This window comes from Narcine bancroftii, chromosome 2 (assembly GCF_036971445.1).
Source record: "Narcine bancroftii isolate sNarBan1 chromosome 2, sNarBan1.hap1, whole genome shotgun sequence".
Classification (NCBI taxonomy): domain Eukaryota; kingdom Metazoa; phylum Chordata; class Chondrichthyes; order Torpediniformes; family Narcinidae; genus Narcine; species Narcine bancroftii.
In genome coordinates, this window is record NC_091470.1 from 6377800 (window position 1) to 6387392 (window position 9593).

Below are 9593 nucleotides of genomic sequence, written 5' to 3' on the forward strand. Positions count from 1 at the left end.
CCCACACACACACACACACACACACCACACACACACAGACACACACACACACACACCCACCACACACACACACACCCACCACACACACACACACACACCCACCACACACACACACACTCACACACACCCACCAGACACACACACCCACCACACACACACACACACACACACACACCACACACCCACACACACACACACCCACCCACCACACACACACACACCCACACATACCCATCACACACACCCACACACACATACACAACTGCAGAAAAATGGATCAGAGGTCAATCCACAGGACCAAAAGAGTGGCAGAGAGGATCACTGGAGTCTCCATCGACGTGATCCACTGGGATCTTTGTCTGAAGAGGGCGTGAAAAATCGTTGAGGTCCCCTTCCACCCTGCACACAGCATCTTTCAGTTGCTCTCATCGGGGAAGAGATCCAGGAGTATCAGAGCCAGGACCATCAGACTGAGGAACAATTTTTCCTATGGGCAGTGGGAACACTGAACGACCAAAGGAACTGCTCACACTGACCCTCAGAGACTCTCATTTGAACAAAACAATATTTATATATTTATTTCTATAGATGAAATACTTGTCCTGCATATATATAGTTTGTCGGTATGTGAGTTACGTCTGGTTGTGTGTCTGCTGTGCGTTTTGCACCGAGGACCAGAGAGTGCTGTTTCCTTGGGCTGTACTTGTACAATCAGATGACAACAAACTTAACTAAAGAAGAAAGACTGTGACGCTGGCCTCGAGTGCAGTATACAAACATGCTGGAGACAGGAAGTACAGGGTCTCCAGTGGTTCAGACCTGGGCCCTTCATCAAGGGAAGAACTTCTTCAGGTTAGGCTTCTCCCACCATCCTTTTAATTCAGATGCCTGCCTGCTTTTCACTCACACTTTGAGGAGGGGCTCAGGTCCAAAATGTCCATTATACATCTGTACCTGCTGTGGATGCTGCGAGTCCTGCCAAGTTCCTCCCGCACTCCTGTGTTTTTGCTACAATCCCAGCGGCTTCAGACTCTCGTGTTTCATCCCTTGAAGAAGCTTTTGCAGTGGATTCATTGATCCCGTTCTAGTGCCTGAATCAGCTGAAACCCCAAATGAAGGAGGATATTGCTGCCAAAATGGGAATTTCTGGAGCCGAGTACGATTCGGAAACACCACTCGGCAACATTTCCTGCATTGAATCCAGGAACTATTTCTTCATTGTTGTGTGAATGAATCATTGCGGAAAATCCTTGTATTGTATAGAAAATCGAGTCTTATATCATTACTTGTCAGCATATTGCTAAGGCACGTGAAACCAAGTGGTTTCTTGCTGCCAATTCTTGCGGGGATTCACAGGGCAAAGGTGAGGCTAATGTTTTCTCCAGTATGCGGTGGCAGGTGGTGGGGGGGTGGGGAGAGCCTTCTCAAAATGAGGGGCCAGGCATTTAAGGCAGTAGTGGAAGGAAGTTGCATTGCTTTGAGGGGCAGTGAATCTTTGGAATTCTCTGCTGAGGAAAGTGGTCACTGAGTGTATTCAAGGGAGAGAGGGGACAACTTCAGGATTGAAGGGCATCCATTTAGAGATAAGGAGGAATTTCTTTAGTCAGTGAGTGATGAACCTGAAATTTACTACTACGGATGGCTGTGGAGGCCAGGTCATTGGGTGTAATTAAGGCAGAGATTGATGGGTATCTGAATCGTTAGGGTAACAAAGGTTCTGGGGAGAAGGCCAGGGAGTGGGGCTGAGTGGGAGAATGGATCAGCTCTTGTAGGAATGGTGGAGCAGACTTGATGGGTCAAACGACCTATTTCTGCTCCTATATCTTAGGGTCTTATGGTATTCAGACTGATACGACCCTAGAGATCTCTGGTGTACGCCGGCTAGGTTTGTGGTTCCCATTCCCCCAGGACCCATTGGCCCTACAGCTCACAAGAGCTCAACAAGGGACTGGGGAGGGGTTAAGAAGGGTATGCACCAAAATGGGTCCAGCCTGGAATTTCAACGTGGTCAGCGTAGGGCAGCTGGGCCGATTCCACATGAATCTCCGAGGGGCTCAGCTGGAGCCTGAGGAAGACCCAATAGAGGTTTATAAAATGATGAGAGGCACCGATGGGATAGACAGTCAAAATCTTTTTCTGCACTTAAGGTGAAGGGAGAGAGTTTCAAGGAGATATGTGGGACAAGTATTTTACACAGAGGTGCCTGGAACAGGCTGCCAGGGGTGGTGCTAGAAGCAGTTAAGGTCGTGGGGTTTAAGAAGCTTCTGTATTCCCATGAATGTACAGGGAATGGAGGGAGAGAGAACAAGGGCAAGCAGCTGAGTTTTAATTAACTTGGGCAGCTTGTCCAGCACAGACATTGCGGGCTAAAGGGCCTGTTCCTGTGTTATGTTCCATGTTCTATGCCAATCCGCCTCCCCATTTGAAATGGCAAGTTGCGCAAGTCTCTGTCATTGGTGCAATTCACGATGGGTCACAAGAAAATGAGTGCATCAAGGCTTTTACAACGCTAGGCACCTGGGTTCGAATCCAGCGCCCTCTGTAAAGGGTTTGTGTCTGCGTGGGTTTCCTCCCACCCTCCAAAACATATGGGGTTTCTAGGTTAATTTGGGTTTAATTGGGCGGCGCGGCTTTAACTGTCCGGAATCAGTTTTTACCGTGCTGTAAATAAAATTTAAATGTAAGGCACGATGTTTTCTCTAATCTATTTAGAATCACTTTGGTGATTTTGATTTGCTCTATGACCAGTGGTTTCTCAACCTTTATCTTTCCTCTCACATCCCACTTTTAAGTAAGGGGTTGCTTAAGGTGGGATGTGAGTGGGAAGGGAAGGCTGAGAACCACTGCTCTAGACCCAATTGTTACTGAAATATTTTGCTTGAGAAAAATTGTCAGTGCCCATTTCCTTTGGAGTATGAAACCGTGCACATAATTAGGGACGATTAAAACAGTGGTTTTCAAATCTTTTCTTTCCACCCACTTCCCATCTTAAGCAACCCCTTACTAATCATAGAGCAGCGATGGCATAGTGGGATGTGAGTGGAAAAATAAAGGCCAAGAACCACTGCTCTAAGGCTTATAGAATACTTTATGAATGATGTATAACTCATTAAGGTTTGTCTATTGTAAAGCACGAAGGTCTGCAGACACCGTAGTTGAATAAAGCACAAGCTCAAGCCTGAAATGTCAGTTATGTATTTTTATTTGCCATACATCCCTGTATAAAGTAACACTGACCAGCTGAGTTTATCCAGCATTGTGTTTTTACTTGTTATGTTGACCGATTGGCCCCTGGGGGTGTAGTTCTCTTGCTCTAGCATTTTCTTTTTCCCTTCCTCTACACCAGCCTGTTCAACATTCTGTGCAAGACACACAAGGTGCTGGAGAAACCCAGCAGGTTACTCAGCATTACACTAGACCATGTTTACCTGCTTATGTTCTGTGATCCCTGCACGAGATCATCTCCGGCCCTCCGCACTCTGCTCACTTCCAATCGCTCTTCTCTGCAATGTAATTTGGTGCCATCATCCTCAGCGGGGGCAGATTCCAGCTTCGGTTCACATCCACCACTTCAGATCATCCAAAGAGGAGCGGAAGCGGATTGTCCACCTTCCCGCCTGTTCCACCATTCACCGAGATCATGGCCGATCATTCTCCGGCACCTTTCCCAATATAACGATTCCATTCATGTCCTGTGACCTATCGGTCTCTGCTTTTTATGAACAGCGACTGAATCTCCATATCACTCCAGGATAGAGAATTCCCAATGTTCACTGTCCTCTGAAGATTCCAAAATTGTCCACCCCACTCTCACTCCTTCCTCCTTTCCTTCCCGTTATGCTTCCTTTCCTCCTTCCTCCTTCACTTCCTCTCCTTCTTCTTCCTTTCCCTCTTCCTTCCTTCCCTTTCTCTCTCTCTTCCTTTCTTTCCTTCTCTCTTGCTTCTTTCTCTCCCTCTTTCTGATTACTGACCTGTGCACTGGGATACAGTGAGCACCAAGCAAGGAGTGGACACACCCTGGCCCCATTTTTCCAAAAAAAACAGAGGAAAAGAAAAGGATAGGACAACCGTTTGGAGCCAGCGAGTGTCGAGGATCCCACCACACCAGCTCCCCCGACAGAGCTGCCCCTGCTGCCCCCACACCCTGCCCCCCATTGCTCTCTCTGACCCTTGGCTCCGAACCCCTGCGGTCCGTCTGTGGCCGCAGGTTCTGTATAGTCCCCTGGCCTCTGGTGTGGGACCACAGCTGATGCTTTGGAATTAAGTTATTGTTGTTATCTCAATGCCTTTCCTCTTTTATTTCAGTTCCACTGGATCCAACAGCTCCGGATCCGATGAGCCTCTGGTGAAGTCTGTTGGCGAGTGCGGGAAAATCTCTGGACAGGTTGTCCCTTCTCTGTTCTCCTTCATCTTCTCTTGCACTTTCGCCTCTTTTATAGATCGATGGCAATTTTGGTGGGAGTTGAGAACAAGAGGAATCTTGTATACACAGCCTGAGAGTATGGAATCATACTGCACAGACCAGGCCACTCGGTCCAGCTCCTCCATGTTACCCACATTGCCATCCTCTTCTCAACCTATTTCCAGTCTCTGGATGAGCTCTTGACCTGCAAGGTCAGAAGTGGAGGAACAGGAACCGTACATTTAGCTAGCATGCACCAGAGATCTCTGGGTTGGATGGGTCTGAATGCCATAGCACCATAAGATACAGGAACAGAAGTAGGCCATTCCACTCATTGAGCCCGCTCCACCATTCCATCATGAGCTGATCCATTCTCCCATTCAGCCCCACTTTTCACATAGCCTTTGATACCCTGTCTATTCAGATACCCATCAATCTCTCCCTTAAATAGACCCAACAACCTGCCCTCCACAGCCACCCGTGGCAGAAAATTCCAGAGGTTCCCCACTCTCTGCTAAAGAAATTCCTCCACATCTCTGTTTTAAATTGGTGCCCTTCAATCCTGGAGTTGTGCCCTCTTGTCCTAGACTTTGTCACTTCTCCTCTGTCCAGGCCTTTCAACATTCGAAATATTTCCATGAGGTCCCCCTCATTTTTCTGAACTCCAAACAGTGCAGCCCAAGATCTGCCAAACGTTCCTCACAGGCTAATCCCTTCATTCCAGGAATCATTCTTGTGAATCTTCTCTGAACTCTCTCTGTGGCTGCACATACTTCCTTAAATAAGGAGCCTAAAAGTATACCCAAGTGAGGCCTCACCAGTGCCTGATAAAGCCTCTCAACATAGAATATTCCAGCGCAGTACAGGCCCTTCAGCCCACGATGTTGTGCTGACCTATGTAAACCTACTCTGCAACAATCGAACCCTTCCCCTCCCTCACACCCAGACCCTCTATTTTTTTTAACATCCATGTATCTGTCTAAGAGACTTTCGAATGTCCCTATTGTACCAACCTCCACCATCACCCCTGGCAATGCCTTCCAGGCACCCACCATTCTCTGTGTAAAAGACTTAGCCCTGATGTCTCCCCTAAACTTTCCTCCTTTCACCTTAATCAGTCCTCTGGTGTTTGCAACTGTTGCCCCCAGGGAATAAGGGGCTGCCTTGCCCACCCTATTTAAGCCCCTCATAATCTTGTTGACCCCCTATTATTTTATACAATTCACCCGACCAACTAAAGTTAACGGTAAATCTTTCCATTTATTTAAATCCTCTTTGATTACAGAAATTAACGGCAAATAATTTAGATCATATAAATTATTTATATATCTATCTATTTTAATACCTAAAGTAATGGAAAAACTTTGATTTGGACCAATGTTTCTAAGTAGATGAAGGCAATATATAAACCACCAAAAGCCAGAGTTTTGACAAATGGGCTTTTGTCTAATTCTTTTAATTTAATGAGACCTACTGGACGGGGCTGCCCTCTATCACCAAGATTATTCGCATTGGTGCTTGAACCATTAGCTCAATTAATTAGGCAGGGTATTAAAACAGGATTGGATGAATTTAAGATGTGTTGATTTGCTTTAACTGAACCACAGGATCATTCAAAGTGTTACAGGAAAAGTTAATACAATGTGGAGAATTATCGGGGTATAAAGTGAATTGGAACTTATGCCATTGTCTGAAGCTGATTATTCCGTTTGTAAAGGAGTAGTACGTTTTAAATGGGCTGATCAAATTGTAGACCCCTATTAAGTCACCTCCCACCCTTCGTTGCTCTGAAGAGAAAATCCCTAGGTCTGTCAGCCCTGTTTCGAGATGTTGGGTCAGAGTGAGGTACCCAGAGAAGCGAGCACAGGGATGAGGGACTTCTTTTGTGCGTTCACTCTTGGAAAAATATTCACCAAATTCTCTTCCCTGACTGAGACACTTTAGCGCTGAAGATTTTTCGGGGGTAGGGGCGAGGGGGAAAGGAGTCCTTGAATGGAGCTTTAGCACAGGATAAGTTCATCTCATCTTTCTTTAGCAGGATTTGGCCAAGAGGAAAAAGCAACTGAAAACTAAAAGGGAGAGAGGAAGTTCCTACTTGATCCAGAAAACCTCAGGAAATCTTCACCAGGTTAAAGTTTTTCAAGTTTACGTAAATTTGTGTGAACGAGATAGTGAGGTCCCTGTTCCAGCTGACATGAATTAAGGAAGGACAGGTCCGGTTTGATGAACTTACTGGAGTTCTCTGAGGATGTAGTGCCCACAGTTGATGAAGAGGAACAGGGAGCTATTTTACAGCTGGATTTTCAGAAGGCACTTGATAGGGTGCCACATGAGATAACAATGCATGGAGTTGAGGGAGATGTATTTGCATGGATAGAAGATAGCTTAACCAATAGAAGGCTGAGAGATGAGATGAATGAGTGTTTCTCTGACTGGTATCAGTGGTGAGCGGTGTGTGATGGGTTGGTGGATCCATAAATGTCCATAATATACATTAATGATTTGGGAGAGGGAACTGAGTGGAGTGAATCTAAGTTCACTGATGACACTAATCCCACTTTAAGTAATCCCTAGGCCATCAGTGCTCTGTGATTAGTAAGGGATTGCTTAAGGTGGGATGTGGGTAGGGAGGGAAGGTTGAGAATCACTGCTCCAGACCCAATTGATAGTGAAATATTTTGCTTGAGAAAAATTGTCATTGGCCCATTTCCTTTGGAGTTCTGAAACCACGCACATGACGAGTCCATTAGGGACAATTAAAACAGGGGTTTCAAACCTCTTCTTTCCACCCACATCCCACCTTAAGCAATCCCTGACTAATCACAGAGCACCGATGGCAGAGGGATTATTCAAAGTGGAATATGAGTGGAAAGGAAAAGGTTGAGAACCACTGGGCTAAACTGAGTGGAAAAGAAAATGGCACCGAGTTTTAAAGAGATGTGGACAGGTTAAGGGAATAGGAAGGGTCTGGCAGATGGACTACAATGTGGGTAAATGTGAGGTTGTCCATTTTGTAAGGAAAATAGATCAGATCATTATTTAAATGGTGAAAGATTGCAACCTGCTGTTGTGCAGAGGGACCTGGGAGGGCTTATGCATGAATCACAGAAGGTTGGTTTGCAGGTGCGATATGTCATCAAGAAGGCAAATGGAATGTTAGCCTTCATTGCTAGCGGGATCAAATTTAATTTAAGAGCCCATGCTAGCCAGTTAACCTATAAACCCAGTACATTTTGAAAGATAGGAGGAAACCAGAGCTCTCCAGGGGAAAACCCATGCAGACTTGGGGAGGTCGTACAAGCTCCTTACAGAGAGCACCAGATTCAGAGTGAATTCGACAGGCCAGATGGTCCCACTCCTACTCATGTTTCTTATGCTCTTCCGTCATTCAATAATTAGTGTTGCTCACTTCTTGGTTATATGGGGGAGGAAATGTGCTTTGACAAGTAAAATAATCAAAGACCCATTACATGGTCACGACTGCAAATCAATGTGTGGAAGAGAGAATGAGAACCATGATCGGTGACAACACAATACAAGGAGTATGGATTCTGTTCTGTGAGACTACTTTAGAGGGCAGAGTTCTCTCTGACTGGGCTCCAGATGTATGACTCAGAGGTTTAAACACCCTAAGACACTTTGGAGTGATTGTCACCACTGCCCTTCAAAGAGAGGGAACAACAGGAGGAGGTTATACAGAGAACATTCCAGCATAGTACAGACCCTTCGGCCCACGATGTTGTGCTGACCTATATAAACCTAGTCAACAATCCAAACCTCCTGTACCTCACACCCAATATCCCTCTATCTTTATTGCATCTATGTGCCTGCCTAAGAGTCTTTTAAATGTCCCTATTGTTCCAGTCTCCACCACTACCTCTGGTAATCCAGGAACCCACCACTCTCTGCACCCGTGATGTCTCCCCTAAACTTTCCTCCTTCACCTTGTACACACATGTTCTCTGATGCTTGCTACTCTCATCCTGAGAAGAAGGCACTGGTTGACCAGTCTTCTCATAATCTTACAGACCTCTATCAAGTCTCCTCTCATCCTTCTACGCTCCAATGAGAAAAGTCCCAGCTCTGCTAACCTTGCCTCAGAAGACACGTTCTCCAATCCATGCAACATCCTAGTAAATCTCCTCTGCCCCCCTTCCATGTCCTTCCTGTAATGAGGTGGCCAGAACTGCACCCCAGGTTCCCAGTATGGTCTGACCAGAGTTTTATGGAGCTGCAGTAAATTGTGTGGGTGGGTTTGTGTGTGATTTCAGTTCCACACCATGTGCTAGAAAGATAAAGATATAGGGAAGTTGAGGAATGGTTAGCAAGTTGGGAAGCATAGACAGAGGCTGACGTCCCCTTGCTGATGTTGAAAGATTAAAGAGCGACACCAAGTCTGCAGATGATGCAGTCTGGAGTTAAAAACAAACTGTTGGAGGAACTTAGGTGTGGGTAGGGGAGGAATTGGCAAGATCTCTGATCAAGACCATGCTTCAGGAGAGGGGGTGGGGTTAAATGGGGGTCAATGGGTGATGAATGGACTGGGGAGGAGTGAAGGGTTATGGACAGGTGAGAGAGAGGGGGAGATGGGAGATGGAGGGAGGTGGGTGATTGGTGGATTGTGGATGAGTGATGGAGGATGGACAGGTGGAACCAGGTGAGGGAGGGGAGAGGGGGAGATGGGAGATGGTGGGAGGTGAGTGTGGATGAGTGATGGACAGACAGGTGGAGCCAGGTGAGGGAGGGGGAGAGGGGAAGATGGGAGATGGAGGGAGGTGAGTGTGGATGAGTGATGGACAGACAGGTGGAGCCAGGTGAGGGAGGGGGAGAGGGGGAGATGGGAGATGGAGGGAGGTGAGTGTGGATGAGTGATGGACAGACAGGTGGAGCCAGGTGAGGGAGGGGGAGAGGGGGAGATGGGAGATGGAGGGAGGTGAGTGTGGATGAGTGATGAACAGACAGGTGGAGCCAGGTGAGGGAGGGGGAGAGGGGGAGATGGGAGATGGAGGGAGGTGAGTGTGGATGAGTGATGGACAGACAGGTGGAGCCAGGTGAGGGAGGGGGAGAGGGGGAGATGGGAGATGGAAGGTGAGTGTGGATGAGTGATGGACAGACAGGTGGAGCCAGGTGAGGGAGGGGGAGAGGGTGAAATGGGAGATGGAGGGAGGTGGGTGATTGGTGCTAGCAGGCA